A 12,850-nucleotide genomic window follows, 5' to 3' on the forward strand; every position below is an offset into this window, starting at 1 on the left:
GAGATCTGTACACTAGTGCAAATACTTAGTAAATTAGAGCTCCATGTCTAAAGGTGTGGGCAGGGTCAAGAAAGAAACTGGTGTCAGCGCATTTCTGTGACGCATATATGCTGCTCCAGCCATCACTTCTGTGGCGGAGGGGGTTGACAAGGAGACGGTCAAAGCCACCCATCAGCGTGCAGGGACTATGCAGAAAAATCGTCTAGATCCAGTCCAGTATCTGGTGATATTCTAAAGGTGAGTAGCCTGCAGTTAGATAGAGTATCCATCAGAAAGAGTGTTACTGTTAAGAGGATTATACTTTGTTTCCATTTTAGTTTTTCTTTTTAACTTAGCTTCTTTTTAAGATGGTGGTTGGACCATGTTTTTCAGTAACACGAGAAAATGACACACATGTGCAGGCATCTCCAGAGCATTCAAGAGCATTTTGTGTCTAAATGCATGACTTTTAGAAAGGCACCCATGTGAAAGGCATTAAGTCTGTTGTAGGATGATATGTCAGCAAAGATTCAGGAATCCAGCTCGGAAGGGAGGCAGAAATGTCCTGCACTGTGACGGGAGCAAACTGTGCGATTAGCCTGAAGAAGGTGACGAAGCAGCGGGCGAATGGGTGGCCTTTTGTGAGAAAAGAAAGGTGGCTTCGTCTTTGATTTACAATTAGAAGTGCATGAGCCAATGAATATAAGTATAACAAAGATGTTGTCATTTCACTGTGAGAGTGTCAAGTCAAGTCAAAAATATGTTTATTTAGATCATAATCTTTAAACAGGTGCAAAGGCATAGCTACTAGATTAAAATATTCTACAAAGAGGTAGTAAAAATCATTACAGATAAAAATGTTCCACTATGGGTTAAAAGTCTTACACACACTGTATACATTTCTTAAAAGCAGCCACCAGTAAAATATCACTTTTTTAAGCAAATCCCTACCCTTTAAGAATTATTGTTACATAAAAAACAAACTTTTTTCTCTTAGACAAGTTATATAGTTCATTTATTTTAAAATTCCTAAAAGTTACTCCTGGCTATTTTGGAAGCTCTGGACTACCTTTATGTACTTCCCTAGAGCAATAGCGATTTCAATAGTGGGCATTTCTGTTAGAAGGTTGTCCGCCTGTGCACCTGTTCTTATGTCATATTTTTTAAATATTGGGCGCAGCCACAATTTACGCTGTTCTAATATTGTTAGGCAGTCAAGAAGGATGTGCACTAGATCTCCTTTGGTGCCCAAACTACACCTACAACACCCTTTATGGTCTAACATTTTTGATTTAAAATCTTTATTTATTAACCAAGGATTGATCCCAATTCGCATCCTTAGTATCTCCTGCCTGTACCAGCGATTTGGTAAGATATCTAAATAAGGGAACCAGTTTTCCTTTGACCAAGAGTGCATCATAAATTCTACTGATTTTTTCTTATCCAGGTATCCCATGTCAATCTTTCTAGATACTTCTTGCCCGTTAAATTTCAGATCCCTCTTAGTACAGACTATTTGTTGAGTTTCTTGGCACAACTCCACCTTTAGCCCTTCACAGGCTTGCACCATTCTTTCCCTACAGGCTTTTGCCCATTTTAGGTTACTGATTTGGATCTCTTTCCTACACCATTGTGCAACTTTTTGGCCTTTTTTGTGTTTTCCAATCGTTTCCAAAATCTGATTACCGCAGCTTGTACTTGTACCCCCCAACACTTTGTTACTATTTCCGTTCTTATTGCTTGGGCCTTGATGATTGAGGTAGGGATAGAAGGCTTTTCAGGCATTTCCCTTCCTCCAGGTCTCAGACTCCCTTACCGCTCAACTAAAGGATTTCTGCGCCGTAGAGGCCTTGCGGGGCTATCATTGCATTAAAAGCTTTTAGTAATGGACGGTGTGACATGTCCCCATAGTCCTGGTTAAACATTTTTAGCCCCCAAATTGATGTATGTGCTTTTGCTATTTGTGCTTCCAAATGAGTATGCCAGTTTAGTGTCTTATCGAACCACATCCCTAGGTAACGATATTCGTGAACCGTTTCCAGTTTAAGATCACCTAAGAACCAATTAAACTTAATTGCCTTTTTACCAAAACATAACATTTTTGTCTTGTCTAAGTTTACTATTAAAAATTTCCTAGCACAGTATTCATTAAAAGATTTCAACTTTCTTTGGAGGCCTGTCTCGGTCTGGTCTACTATTACCAAGTCGTCTGCATATAAAAGGCAGGGCACCTTTTTTCCATCCATTCGGGGGCTTGCACTACCCTCGACCTCTAAACAGGCGGGTAGATCAGACAGGAATATGGAGAATAACTGTGGGGCCAAAACGCAGCCTTGTCTCAGGCCATTTGCAATGGGTATTTTTTGTGTTAATGAGCCTTCAGTATCCCTAATTACCTGGGCCCAATTACCTCGGTGTAGTTCTTTTATTATAGTCAGTAGGTCTTTGGGGATATTTTTCTTTGTGGAATTTCCCATAAGCAATCCCGGTCTACTGAGTCTAAAGCTGCTCGGAAGTCAACGAAACAGCAGCAGAGCTTGCCGTTTTGTTCCGTTGACTTCTTTGCCATTGCCCACAGTGCAAAACAGTGATCTATCGTGGAGTGCCCCTCTCTGAATCCCCCCTGTTCAATGGGTACGATTGAGAACTCCTCGACCCATGTGTTTAGTCGATTTAACACGATTTTTGAGAATATCTTCTCTCCTACATCTAGAAGGTTAATCAGTCTATAGTTTTGTGGTGCGTCCATGCTACCTTTTTTATGGATTGGCCTGATTACAGCGCCCTTCCAATTCAGTGGCATTATGCCTTCTGATAGTATTAAATGGAACATCTGGGCAAAGAGTCTTGCCCACCACTTTAGCTCTGATTTTGATATTATTGCGGGGAGGTTATCGGGGCCGGCCGCACGAGTTAGCTTCAGTTCTCTTATTATGTTTTCTACTTTCTGTTCATTGAAATTTAATTTAAGATATTCCGAAATTTCCTCCCAAACTTGGGGCTCTATGTACCCTTGGGGATCACGTGCCCCATACAGTTCCCTTGAGTACTCCTCCCAAGCCGCCTCACTAACGACACATTTCGTTTCTCCGTCTGTTGGACCAGACGCTGCTTTTACCTTGTTCCAGAATTGTCTTAAATTTTTATCTTCAATTGATTTTAACAAGTTTAACCAACATTTCTCCTTGTATGACCTTTTTGCATCAGTAACCATTTTTTTAAATTCAACTTTCAACTTATTTAAGTACTTTTGTCTCTCTTGAGTGAAATTTTTCCTTTGACTTCTTAGCACTGCCCGTATCTCCCTTTTTTTTAGATTGGCAGTCAATAGAAATTAATTTCACTCGGCTAACCGGGGTTTTTGTACTATTTCTTTTATCCTTTTTTAGTTCTATTCTTAGGCACTGAACTACTTGGGCTATCTTCTCTATAAACCATTCCAGGTTTCTACTCCCAAAATCTTCTGGTTCAACTTTAAGTTGAAACGCCTTTAGTTTTTCCTGATACTCCTCAGTTAGTCTTGTCGTCACATGTTTGTGGTACTCAACTTCTTGTGGAATCACTTTTTCTCTGGGCACTGTGAGAGTGGAGGTCTGAAAATGTTACAGGTAAAAGTTAATCATGCAGCATATACAGGGTAGAAATGTGATAAGCCTTTTTAAAATGATAGAAATTGTATTTTTCTAAAGTTCTAGCTTTGTATATCATATAACATTACTGCCCTGAGAAATTTATTAGAAGTAATATTTTTTTTTAATGAACTTAGACACATTCAGATCTCTCGCTCTAACAGCAGATAAAGACGCAAGTCACTTTTCTTGTTCATTCAGTGAGTAGTCTGAAAGTCGACTTATACACTTATTAAAAATCATCTGCTGCAAAGAAGTAGGCAAGAAGGACACGTGACAGTAAATTTTTACTAGCTTACATAACTTGTACCAAAAATGCTGCATTTAAAATATCTGTCACGATTAACACACTGGCTACACAGATCCTTGTGTACACAGAAATTGGGAGGAGATTTATAGTAGTGGGAAGATATCTCTAGTGGTTAACACAGTTCTGGGAGAGTTATGTGTTTTCTCCAGTCACAGGTTTGACTCATAAATTGTATAGAGGGTTAGTGTGCCTGCACCTTGTATTGTATGCAGATCACACATTGCTAATTTATTTAGAGAGGTAAGTGGGCTACTGCTTTAGACGCTGAGATAATTTTGTTACTTCCAGTTCATAAGTTGCAAGCCTTCTAATACTGCACAGTGATCTATTTATCAGCATCAAGGAGCTAAATGTAAACTGTAGTTCATCGGTTTAGATCCTTATTGATTTTTGTCTCAATCTGTTATTCTAAGATTGCAAAGAATGGATCCTTTGGGAATTAATAGTCTTGTTAGTACATACAATGACAATCACTATTACATTTTAAATCCTGAATTTGTTTCCTTGACCATTCATTCTTAATATAAAATGCTTACAAGTATGGATAATATGTTATACCTACTCAAATAACCCTCATTCTCTTATGTAACATTTCCTGTACATTGTTTACACATATATGACTTAATGTGCCTCTCAGTGTGAACAAATCTGCCTCCAATAGTTTCTCTGAAGCACTTGTGATGTGATAACAAGTTATGCACCTTTGTTTCCTTCCATTTTAGTGGCATCTAGGTGTTAGACTCCAGATAGCTCCAAGCCAGAATGATACATGTCAAAAAGGACAGATGATGGCTATTTAAACCAGGCCTTTGTTTTGGGTCCAGATGAAATCTAAATTCTGAAAGCTGTCTGACAAGTTGCAGGCACTGCTAAATGTGTTAAGGTGTCAGAAAAACAACAGCCGGACAAATTCAGTGTGTTTCCCTTTGCATCCAGATCCAGCCCAGAAATAGTTGCCAGTATCAGGATTCCTCCTAACTTCTGTCACAAACAGAATCACAGTGTGTGTGTGTGTGTGTGTGTGTGTGTATGTGTGTGTGTTTGTGTGTGTGTGTGTGCATGTGTGTGTGCGTGTGTGTGTGTGTGTGTGTGTTTGTGTTACTATTTCACTTGCCTATTGCTCCTTGCCTTGTGGGGACCAGAACCCAGGTCCCCACAAGGCAAAGTCTTCTAAATGATGAAAAATGGTATTAGGAACATCTGTATCAATTTTTACAACTTTGAAAAAAATTGCCTTGTGGGGACCTGTGTTTCATGAAGTGTGTTTATATTTCTGCTTGCTCTGCCCCTGTTGACAGGCGACGGTACTGCAGGCTGAAACACACTTTGCATTTAAACACACTTTGCTTACCAGAAACAGAGTAGAAGCACAGGACAGACATTTCAAAGGAAAAGAAGCCTAAATTGGTGCTTGTTCCAATATTTTTAATGTAAAGTAACCTTTTCTCTTTTTATTAAAATAAAAATATATTTACAATATGCCATTGAATTACTGTTTGTGGCTGAAACTTGTGAGCAGTTTTATAAATATTGCTAAAAGCAACTAGGGTCAAATTTGGCTCGCTGAATACTTTACTATTGCCATTTTATCTTTAACTTCAAATAAAGAATGAGTGTCCACTGCGCTGTGAACCAACATAAACTGATTTTTACCCTGTGCAGCCTAGCTGGAGAAGTTCTAAAGCAACCAGCTCTCTTGTAGTAAAAGCATTTATGGGATTAACTGAAGCAGTTTTGTAGCCTTCTTTGCCTAATTTCCTTTTTTCTTATTTGGCATTATGAATATTTCAACTAATGGAAAGATTTGTGGAACACGATACAAAATAAATGTACAAGCCAGGAACCTAAATGGTTCACAGATTTAAGTGTCCCTAACTCTTGCAGTCACATTTAAGAGAAAAAAGAGAGCAGAGGTTTTTACTGTTTTAGTAATATTTTTATAAGCAGCAGCTCTCCGCAAAAGCCAAGCAGACAGCCAGGCTCAAAAACTTTGGCTTGGAAATGAATCTCAACAATAGAATGTACGGGGCAATATAGATAAGGATGGCATGAAGCAACGCTCTTGTTGGGGTGCTCCAAAATCGTTGAAATTGCTGACAGTTTGGAGTCTGAGTTCGTAGTAAAGCACGCTCAGCAAGATGTTTGTCTGCAGCTACGTTTCTTGCGACATTTGCAACAAGAGAGTTTTGCAAATCATAAAGTCAATATCTGAATAAAGCACATCCAAGGGGAAAACGAATTGCTGTGGGATTTTTCCATAGGTTCAGATTTGTATTGCTCATCTCTATCTTTAGATGACGTGGCAGCATGAATACTTTGTGAAATGATAAAATAATCACCTCTGCCATTTGTGCGTTATAGTTACATGTGCACCTGAAAGTTATTGTTGTAAGCCTTAAAGTGCACTAAGCGAAAGTCTGTTTTTGGAGACAACTTCTATTTAGAGGCCTACGATCCTTTCTGCCTCCTGACAGAGCCGCCGGTCAGGTGAAGGACGTGATACTGCTCAGTTGAACGTTGTTTCCTTTAGAAGAGGCACCCAACCCCCCTCCCTCTCCCCCCAGTAAGGAAGATTGCAAGACTCTAGTGGTTTCCATGCCCAGGACACTGGCCTCTTGACGTGGTAATGGCTCTTTTGTAATGCACAAACAAACATTCACACTTCTTTGACTGTTAATCCTGCAGTCCTGCCTTGATTTTCTTTCGGTGTCAGGTAAGATTCACCTTGCAGGGATGGGGAGTATGTCATGTCAAAGACACTGATCTCAAGGCAGTACATTTTTCAAGGTCATGTATCACTTTTTACATTTTAAAGTGTGCCTTATTGCCCCTTAGGGAAACGTATTTAATAAATGTAATGTACTATACAGCGCTTCATGGGTTTTTCTAGTAGAGGTTCTGAATACAGTGAGCAAGGGCAAATATGCTTTTAAAGATTAGCTTCAAAGCATAACTGGGGTGCGTGGAATAAAAGAGGCACGCCTCATTTCAATTGTGCCCCTGTATGTTTCTTTTCTGTTGAGTGTATGGATCATTGTACAAGGTTTATTCCACAAACTTTTTTACTCTGAGAACTTGGAAAGGATAGCATTAATAAAGCAGTATTCCCGATATTCCAATCAAGACAAAATAAATAATTGCTATTGGATCTTTTTGACTAACATCCCTCAGGGAGCTAAACGCACACTGCTTAACTATGCAACTATAAATGAGCATGTACTGTCCGGTACTGAGCACCTGCACATCTTTAATTTGAAAGAGAGAGTACCTACTCTTCTCTTCACTTCTGTTATACATTTAATGGGAGAGAATTGATAGAGCGCGCAGGTCGCCCGACTCTTTATTTCACCAAATTGTACGCACTTGGGCCCATAACGTGTTTATCACTGTACTCTTGTGAATCGGGCGAGATTACACATCATTATCAGTAATTTTTGTGTTTTCTTTACTATTGTTTCCCGTGTACCTGACTTACCAATCCTTGTCACAGGTACCTATGTTCCTGATGAATCAGGAGCTAGCAGGGGTAGGAGATAAGGCTAACCAGAATACCTTGTACATTTGAATAACGATTTATACTTTTGTAATAACCACAGACACCTGAAGGGTTTTCAAGACTTTATATAGTAAAAGTTAGATTCCATATGCCATGAGAATAAAGTTTATACAGATTAGAATATCAATAACTAGAATCAGGACTATAATGTAACTATGAATGAGAGTGAGAACCATTGAGTGTGAGCAAGCTACAGGAAAAGGGTAACAGGGAACATGCTAATCAGTTTACAGGCTTATACTAACGCAGGTAAAGTGGGAAAGAACATACTATTTAGTAGAGTTCTAGAATTCATCAGTGATTTAAAAACAGACCTTATCCTATCTACTAATTTAAGCATAGATTCTAAAGGAGGGTAAGAATAGATCACACTGAATAAGTAAACAGTTCAATAATATCCTACAGGTGGGGGAGAAATTGGAACATAACTAATAAAACAACTTGCATGTAAAATCCTTTGGAAAAGACAGGGAAAATAACATAGGCAATGATGCTTTACTTAAAGGAGGAAAGGAAAAAGAGTAAAGATAGACGGACACCCACAGATATATATTTACCTAGGACGGGAATGAGGACTAACCCTGGCCACAGGTCAGTTGGGAAAAAAGGTGAGGACAAGGACCCTCAAGGACTTAGGATGCCAGTAGGCGAGCAGGTACAGCTCATGGACAGTCAGGACAGGATACCCCTCAGGATTTGGATCAGGACTGGGCTCATCAAAGGGTACGACCAACACCTGCAGCTTCGGATGCAACGCCTGCGCTACTCCCTCTCTGCATGGAATCTGCCAATAACCCCGATTGGGTTTTCGAATCTCCCAGCAAAGTGCTTCGCCAGCACTTAAAACTATTCCACCCCAGTGAGTTTGTGGAAATTACGGACAGAGTGCTCCGCAGCTCTCTGTATCAATCACCTATAGAGTTCGTAGGGTCGGTGACAGGTCAGCTACTCGGACAAGTCGGACAATTTCTCTAGCTAAACCTAGGCTAGTTATACTGTTTTCGGGTCAGTGGACCACCCTCAAATGTTGCAAGTGGCAGGATCCCCAACTTTGGATTGGACAAGTGAGGTGGTTAGGTCATTGTCACTACCTCGAATTTAGTGTTCCCACAATTAATATTCATTTTTCGTACCCACCCCTTACATTCCAGTTCCCATGGCATACGTGTAAAAGAGAACAATAGGACACACAGTGGACTAACAATTTTGTATAAATTTTAGGTGTAGTACAGCTTCTTCTCGCTGGGTCAGAGTGCAGGTTCCCAGGAGCATCTCAGCTTCGGCAGCCAGCTGGCTGAGTTCCACTGCTGCAAGACTAGGTTCTCTTATCACGTGGTCAGTTCCACTCAGACTTCCAAGATGGAGAGGCTCCCCACTCCCAGGCCCGCAGATAAGCGGTACATGAAAAGTAAGCGAAAAAAAATTAGGAACACAGAAAAAAATGATTACACTGTATACCGTGATTGGCTATATTACATCCCTTACTTTATAATATCTATAGCGTTAAGAGTTATGCAGAAATAGACATTTGTGCAATAGCAGCAATAGCAAGCAAGATGCATGTTAAAAACAAAGCGGCCATGTTTGTAATAATGCGCATGTGTGAAAAATCCCTCCAGAACTACGAGTGCGTCACATCACGTGGGTATGACCGACGCATGCGCAGACTGAAATCCCGCATAGCAGCGACCAGCCAGTGTGCAAGCTTTGTTAGCATTAGAAAACACATAAGCAAGCGTCTCTGGGACACCCGCGTGAAGTGTGAAAGTGCGATATTAATAACAGAACAGGTTGGTAAATAACGTTATTGATTATGTGAGGTTCATGAATTCAAGCAAGTCCCATTACGTGTGAATCCTTGCTCCATCAATCCCCTCTTTGATGATATTTACTATCATCACTATGAATGGAAACAGATGCCAACTTTCTCTTTCAGATCTCATTCATTTCAATCTCCACAAACTTGTTATTAAGCCTTTTTTCTGCATCCTTGTTAGGATGAGAATTCTTGGCTCTTTTGTAAATCTGGTTTCTCAGCTCTTCTAATTCCAGTTCATCAACATTCCTTTTCACTCCTCTTTTATTCACAGTATACTTCTTTCTGCATTTTTGACATTTGCAGCAAATTATTATGATCAGCACAATCAAACTTATTCCAGCTATTGGCATCAGTATTTTACTCACAAGACTTCTACCTATGTTAGAAAACCAACTACCTATTGAGGAGAGACCATCAGTTAGTCTCTTCCAGGCGCTGTTAACCTCCAGTGGTTTGAGTTCCTTTTCCAAATTAGTTATGTTTCTCACATATTTCTTAATTTCAATGCTCTTATCCGGAATGTAAGTGCAACAATGTTGTGCTTTCAACTTTCTACAGACTCCGCCCTCTTTTGCTAATAAGGTATCAAGAGCGAGGTGGTTTTGTAAAACCATTGATCTGATCACAACCAATTCGGTATTGACCAGCAGGAATCCAGCAGCAGTGTCAGTTGATAACCGATCCACTACTGTAGACAATTTGCAATTTCGATGTGTATTCAGAACCACTCCCACTCCAGGTATCAATGCACTAAATATATCACCTATTATTACTCCTACACTTTCTCTTCTACTACGCACTAAACCATTAGTATTTTCATTGCTTCCAGCGGCGTCATTCACATGGTATATTTTCGGGAAGACAATGCCGAAATAGCAGCTTCCATAACAGTGATCTGGCAATTTGAAATAAGCCCTGTTTCCACATATATAATATATTCCACGAAACAAAGGTTCTGACCCATTTTTGAATCCCCAACCTCCAATTACCTTATAATTGTGTTCTATTAGCTAGTCTTTTCTCTGTGAAGACACAGTTTCCCCTTTCTTTCGAAATCCAGTAACAATGCAGGATTAGCTTCACCATTTGAGGTGCTTTCCATGTTTTCTACCCATTTAGGAGTTCTCTGTATTTTATCATTTGCCTTTCTTTGGAAACTGTCCCTTCTCTTTTCTGCCATTTTCAAAAACATTTTCTCTTGTTCATGTAATGAACAGGTCAAATTATTTCTGTGTGCTTCATTTAAATCTATGTCACCTATAGTCAGAAAGTATTCTCCCATATAACGAGTCACATCGCTTTTGGTATGTACAATATTCAGGTTTCCCCGAATAGGAAGTTCTGAAAAAACTACGTCAGAGTTTGAATAGTAATACTGTAAGGTGCTTCTATAAAATAAGCTTGCTAATATACTACAGGAAATTCCATAGGTTAGGGGTAGATGGTGATAGGTTACACCTTCAGCTACAGAAGTGGGTAGCTTCTTGCATACATACCAGTCTTCTATTTCCATTGCTTTTACATAATGTACTTAAAGATTTGCAAATACATTTAAATGTGTTCTGTTTTTGATTCTGTGATAATGTAGTCCTCCCTAAACTGATGCATCTGCGTCTGGGTTTGTCTGTTTAAGGCTAAATGTATTCTCACGTCTTTCGACACGTCGTGGTGTTTCTTCTGTCGGTTGAATGTCTGAGTCTTCCGTCACTTGTTTAGTAGGGTACAGGTTAGAGTCTTTACTTAACATGAACGGGATACTAATTGTTAGTCCTATCCATAATATCAATACTATTGCTACACTACATAAGCATATTTTACAGTATGTATTACAGCAATTCTGTCTAGGTCTTCCATTCACATTTGAATCAGACATTGTGGCTTAAAAGAAGTTTTTCCAACCCCTCTTTGTAACTTTACACAGGTAGCTTACACAAGTTAACCTTCAGGTTGGGTCTTCTTCTTCGGAACCTTGATCAGTGACTAACTCTTCGTCACTTTCGTCACTTATTTCTAGGTCTTCAAATTCTTCAAGCACTAAGTAAGTCCATTTGGGACCTCGATAGTTTTCATTTTGTCTTTTTATTCTGCTACTCCTTCTTTTAGGTTGGACTTTCTTTTTCACTGGCAGCCTTTTTCCGGTCTTCTAGTTTTTCCTCTACAGTTTTCAATCTTAGTTTCAGTCTTCTTATGTACCTGGGTACACTTTTCTTTCTTTTTAGTCTTTTAACTGGCACTGTGATCTGGCTTTCTTCACGTGCTCTTTTATTTTCATTCAGTTGTGGTACATTTATTTTGACAGTGTTTTCGTCCCTTCCTGTCTGACTAGTTCCACGTCTTACTTCAGTTTCTTCTGCCTGGTCTCTAAACTGGCCTTGTTCAGGTGTACTTTGGATTTGACTTTGACTTTCAACTGTTTCAGACTCGGTCTCCTGAACACGTTCGTCTATTTCTATCTGTTCCTGTTCATGCACTTCGAGCCCTTGATTTTCTTCCGCTTGAACTTCAGCCCTAATTACTACCCGTCCCTTTTCAGTTTCTGGAGTCTTTGGAGGTGTGTCGATGACTTGGTCTGTCCCTATCTGACCTTGTTCTTCAGCAGGTCTGACATGGATTTCGATGACCTGATTATCTCCGTCTATTCCTGTCTCGTCCTCACTATCCCACTCTCTATCTAGGTAGAAGTACTCTCTGGTTCTTATTGGATCAAGAATCAGATCGTCTGCTGGGAACCATTCGTCTTGACTGGTACTCGGTTGTTCGACATCAGCTAGTTCCGGACCCTCATCTGGAGACCCCTCAGCTGCACAACCTTCAGCCTCAGTCGCTTCTTCTCCGGTCACCCGCTTGGTATGACTGGCATGGATCCACTTTGGCACTCCTGCACACTTTACTGCAGTTGTGGTGACAAGGATCACTTGTCTGTGTTTTCCCCACTTTGGTGCAAGGCAACTCTTCCGGGTGTGTTTCTTTAACACAACCCAATCACCTGGTTTCAGATTATGGACTGGAGTTGTTGGCCAGGCGACGGCGTCCTCCCCAATCTTGTGAGAGATAGAATGCACTTGGTCACCCAGCTGCTTGCAGTATTCTAGTACCAAATCATCAGAAATACTTAGCAGTTTGTGTCCTGGTACCCAGGCCTGTCGCATCACTCTCCCCATTAGTATCTCATGGGGACTCAGGCCTCTCTTTTGGTCTGGAATGCTTCTCAATCCCATCAGGACAAGGGGTAAAGCGTCTATCCAGTTCAATCCTGTAGAGTTACACATCTTTCCCAATCTTGACTTTATAGTGCCATTTACCTGTTCGACTACTCCAGAAGCCTCTGGATGGTATGCACAGTGTAGTTTTGGGGTAATTTTGAATGCTTAATAAAGTTCATCTAATATTTCATTGGCAAAATGCCCACCTCTGTCTGATTGAATCGTGTCTGGAAAACCGTACCTAGGTATCAGTTCCCTCAGTAACAATTTGGCTACAGTAATAGCATTATTTTTCTTTGCTGGGAAGGCCTCCACCCATCTTGAGAATAGGCAGACTATAACCAGAACGTACCT

The sequence above is a fragment of the Lissotriton vulgaris genome, chromosome 5 (genome assembly GCF_964263255.1).
Source record: "Lissotriton vulgaris chromosome 5, aLisVul1.2, whole genome shotgun sequence".
Lineage (NCBI taxonomy): Eukaryota > Metazoa > Chordata > Amphibia > Caudata > Salamandridae > Lissotriton > Lissotriton vulgaris.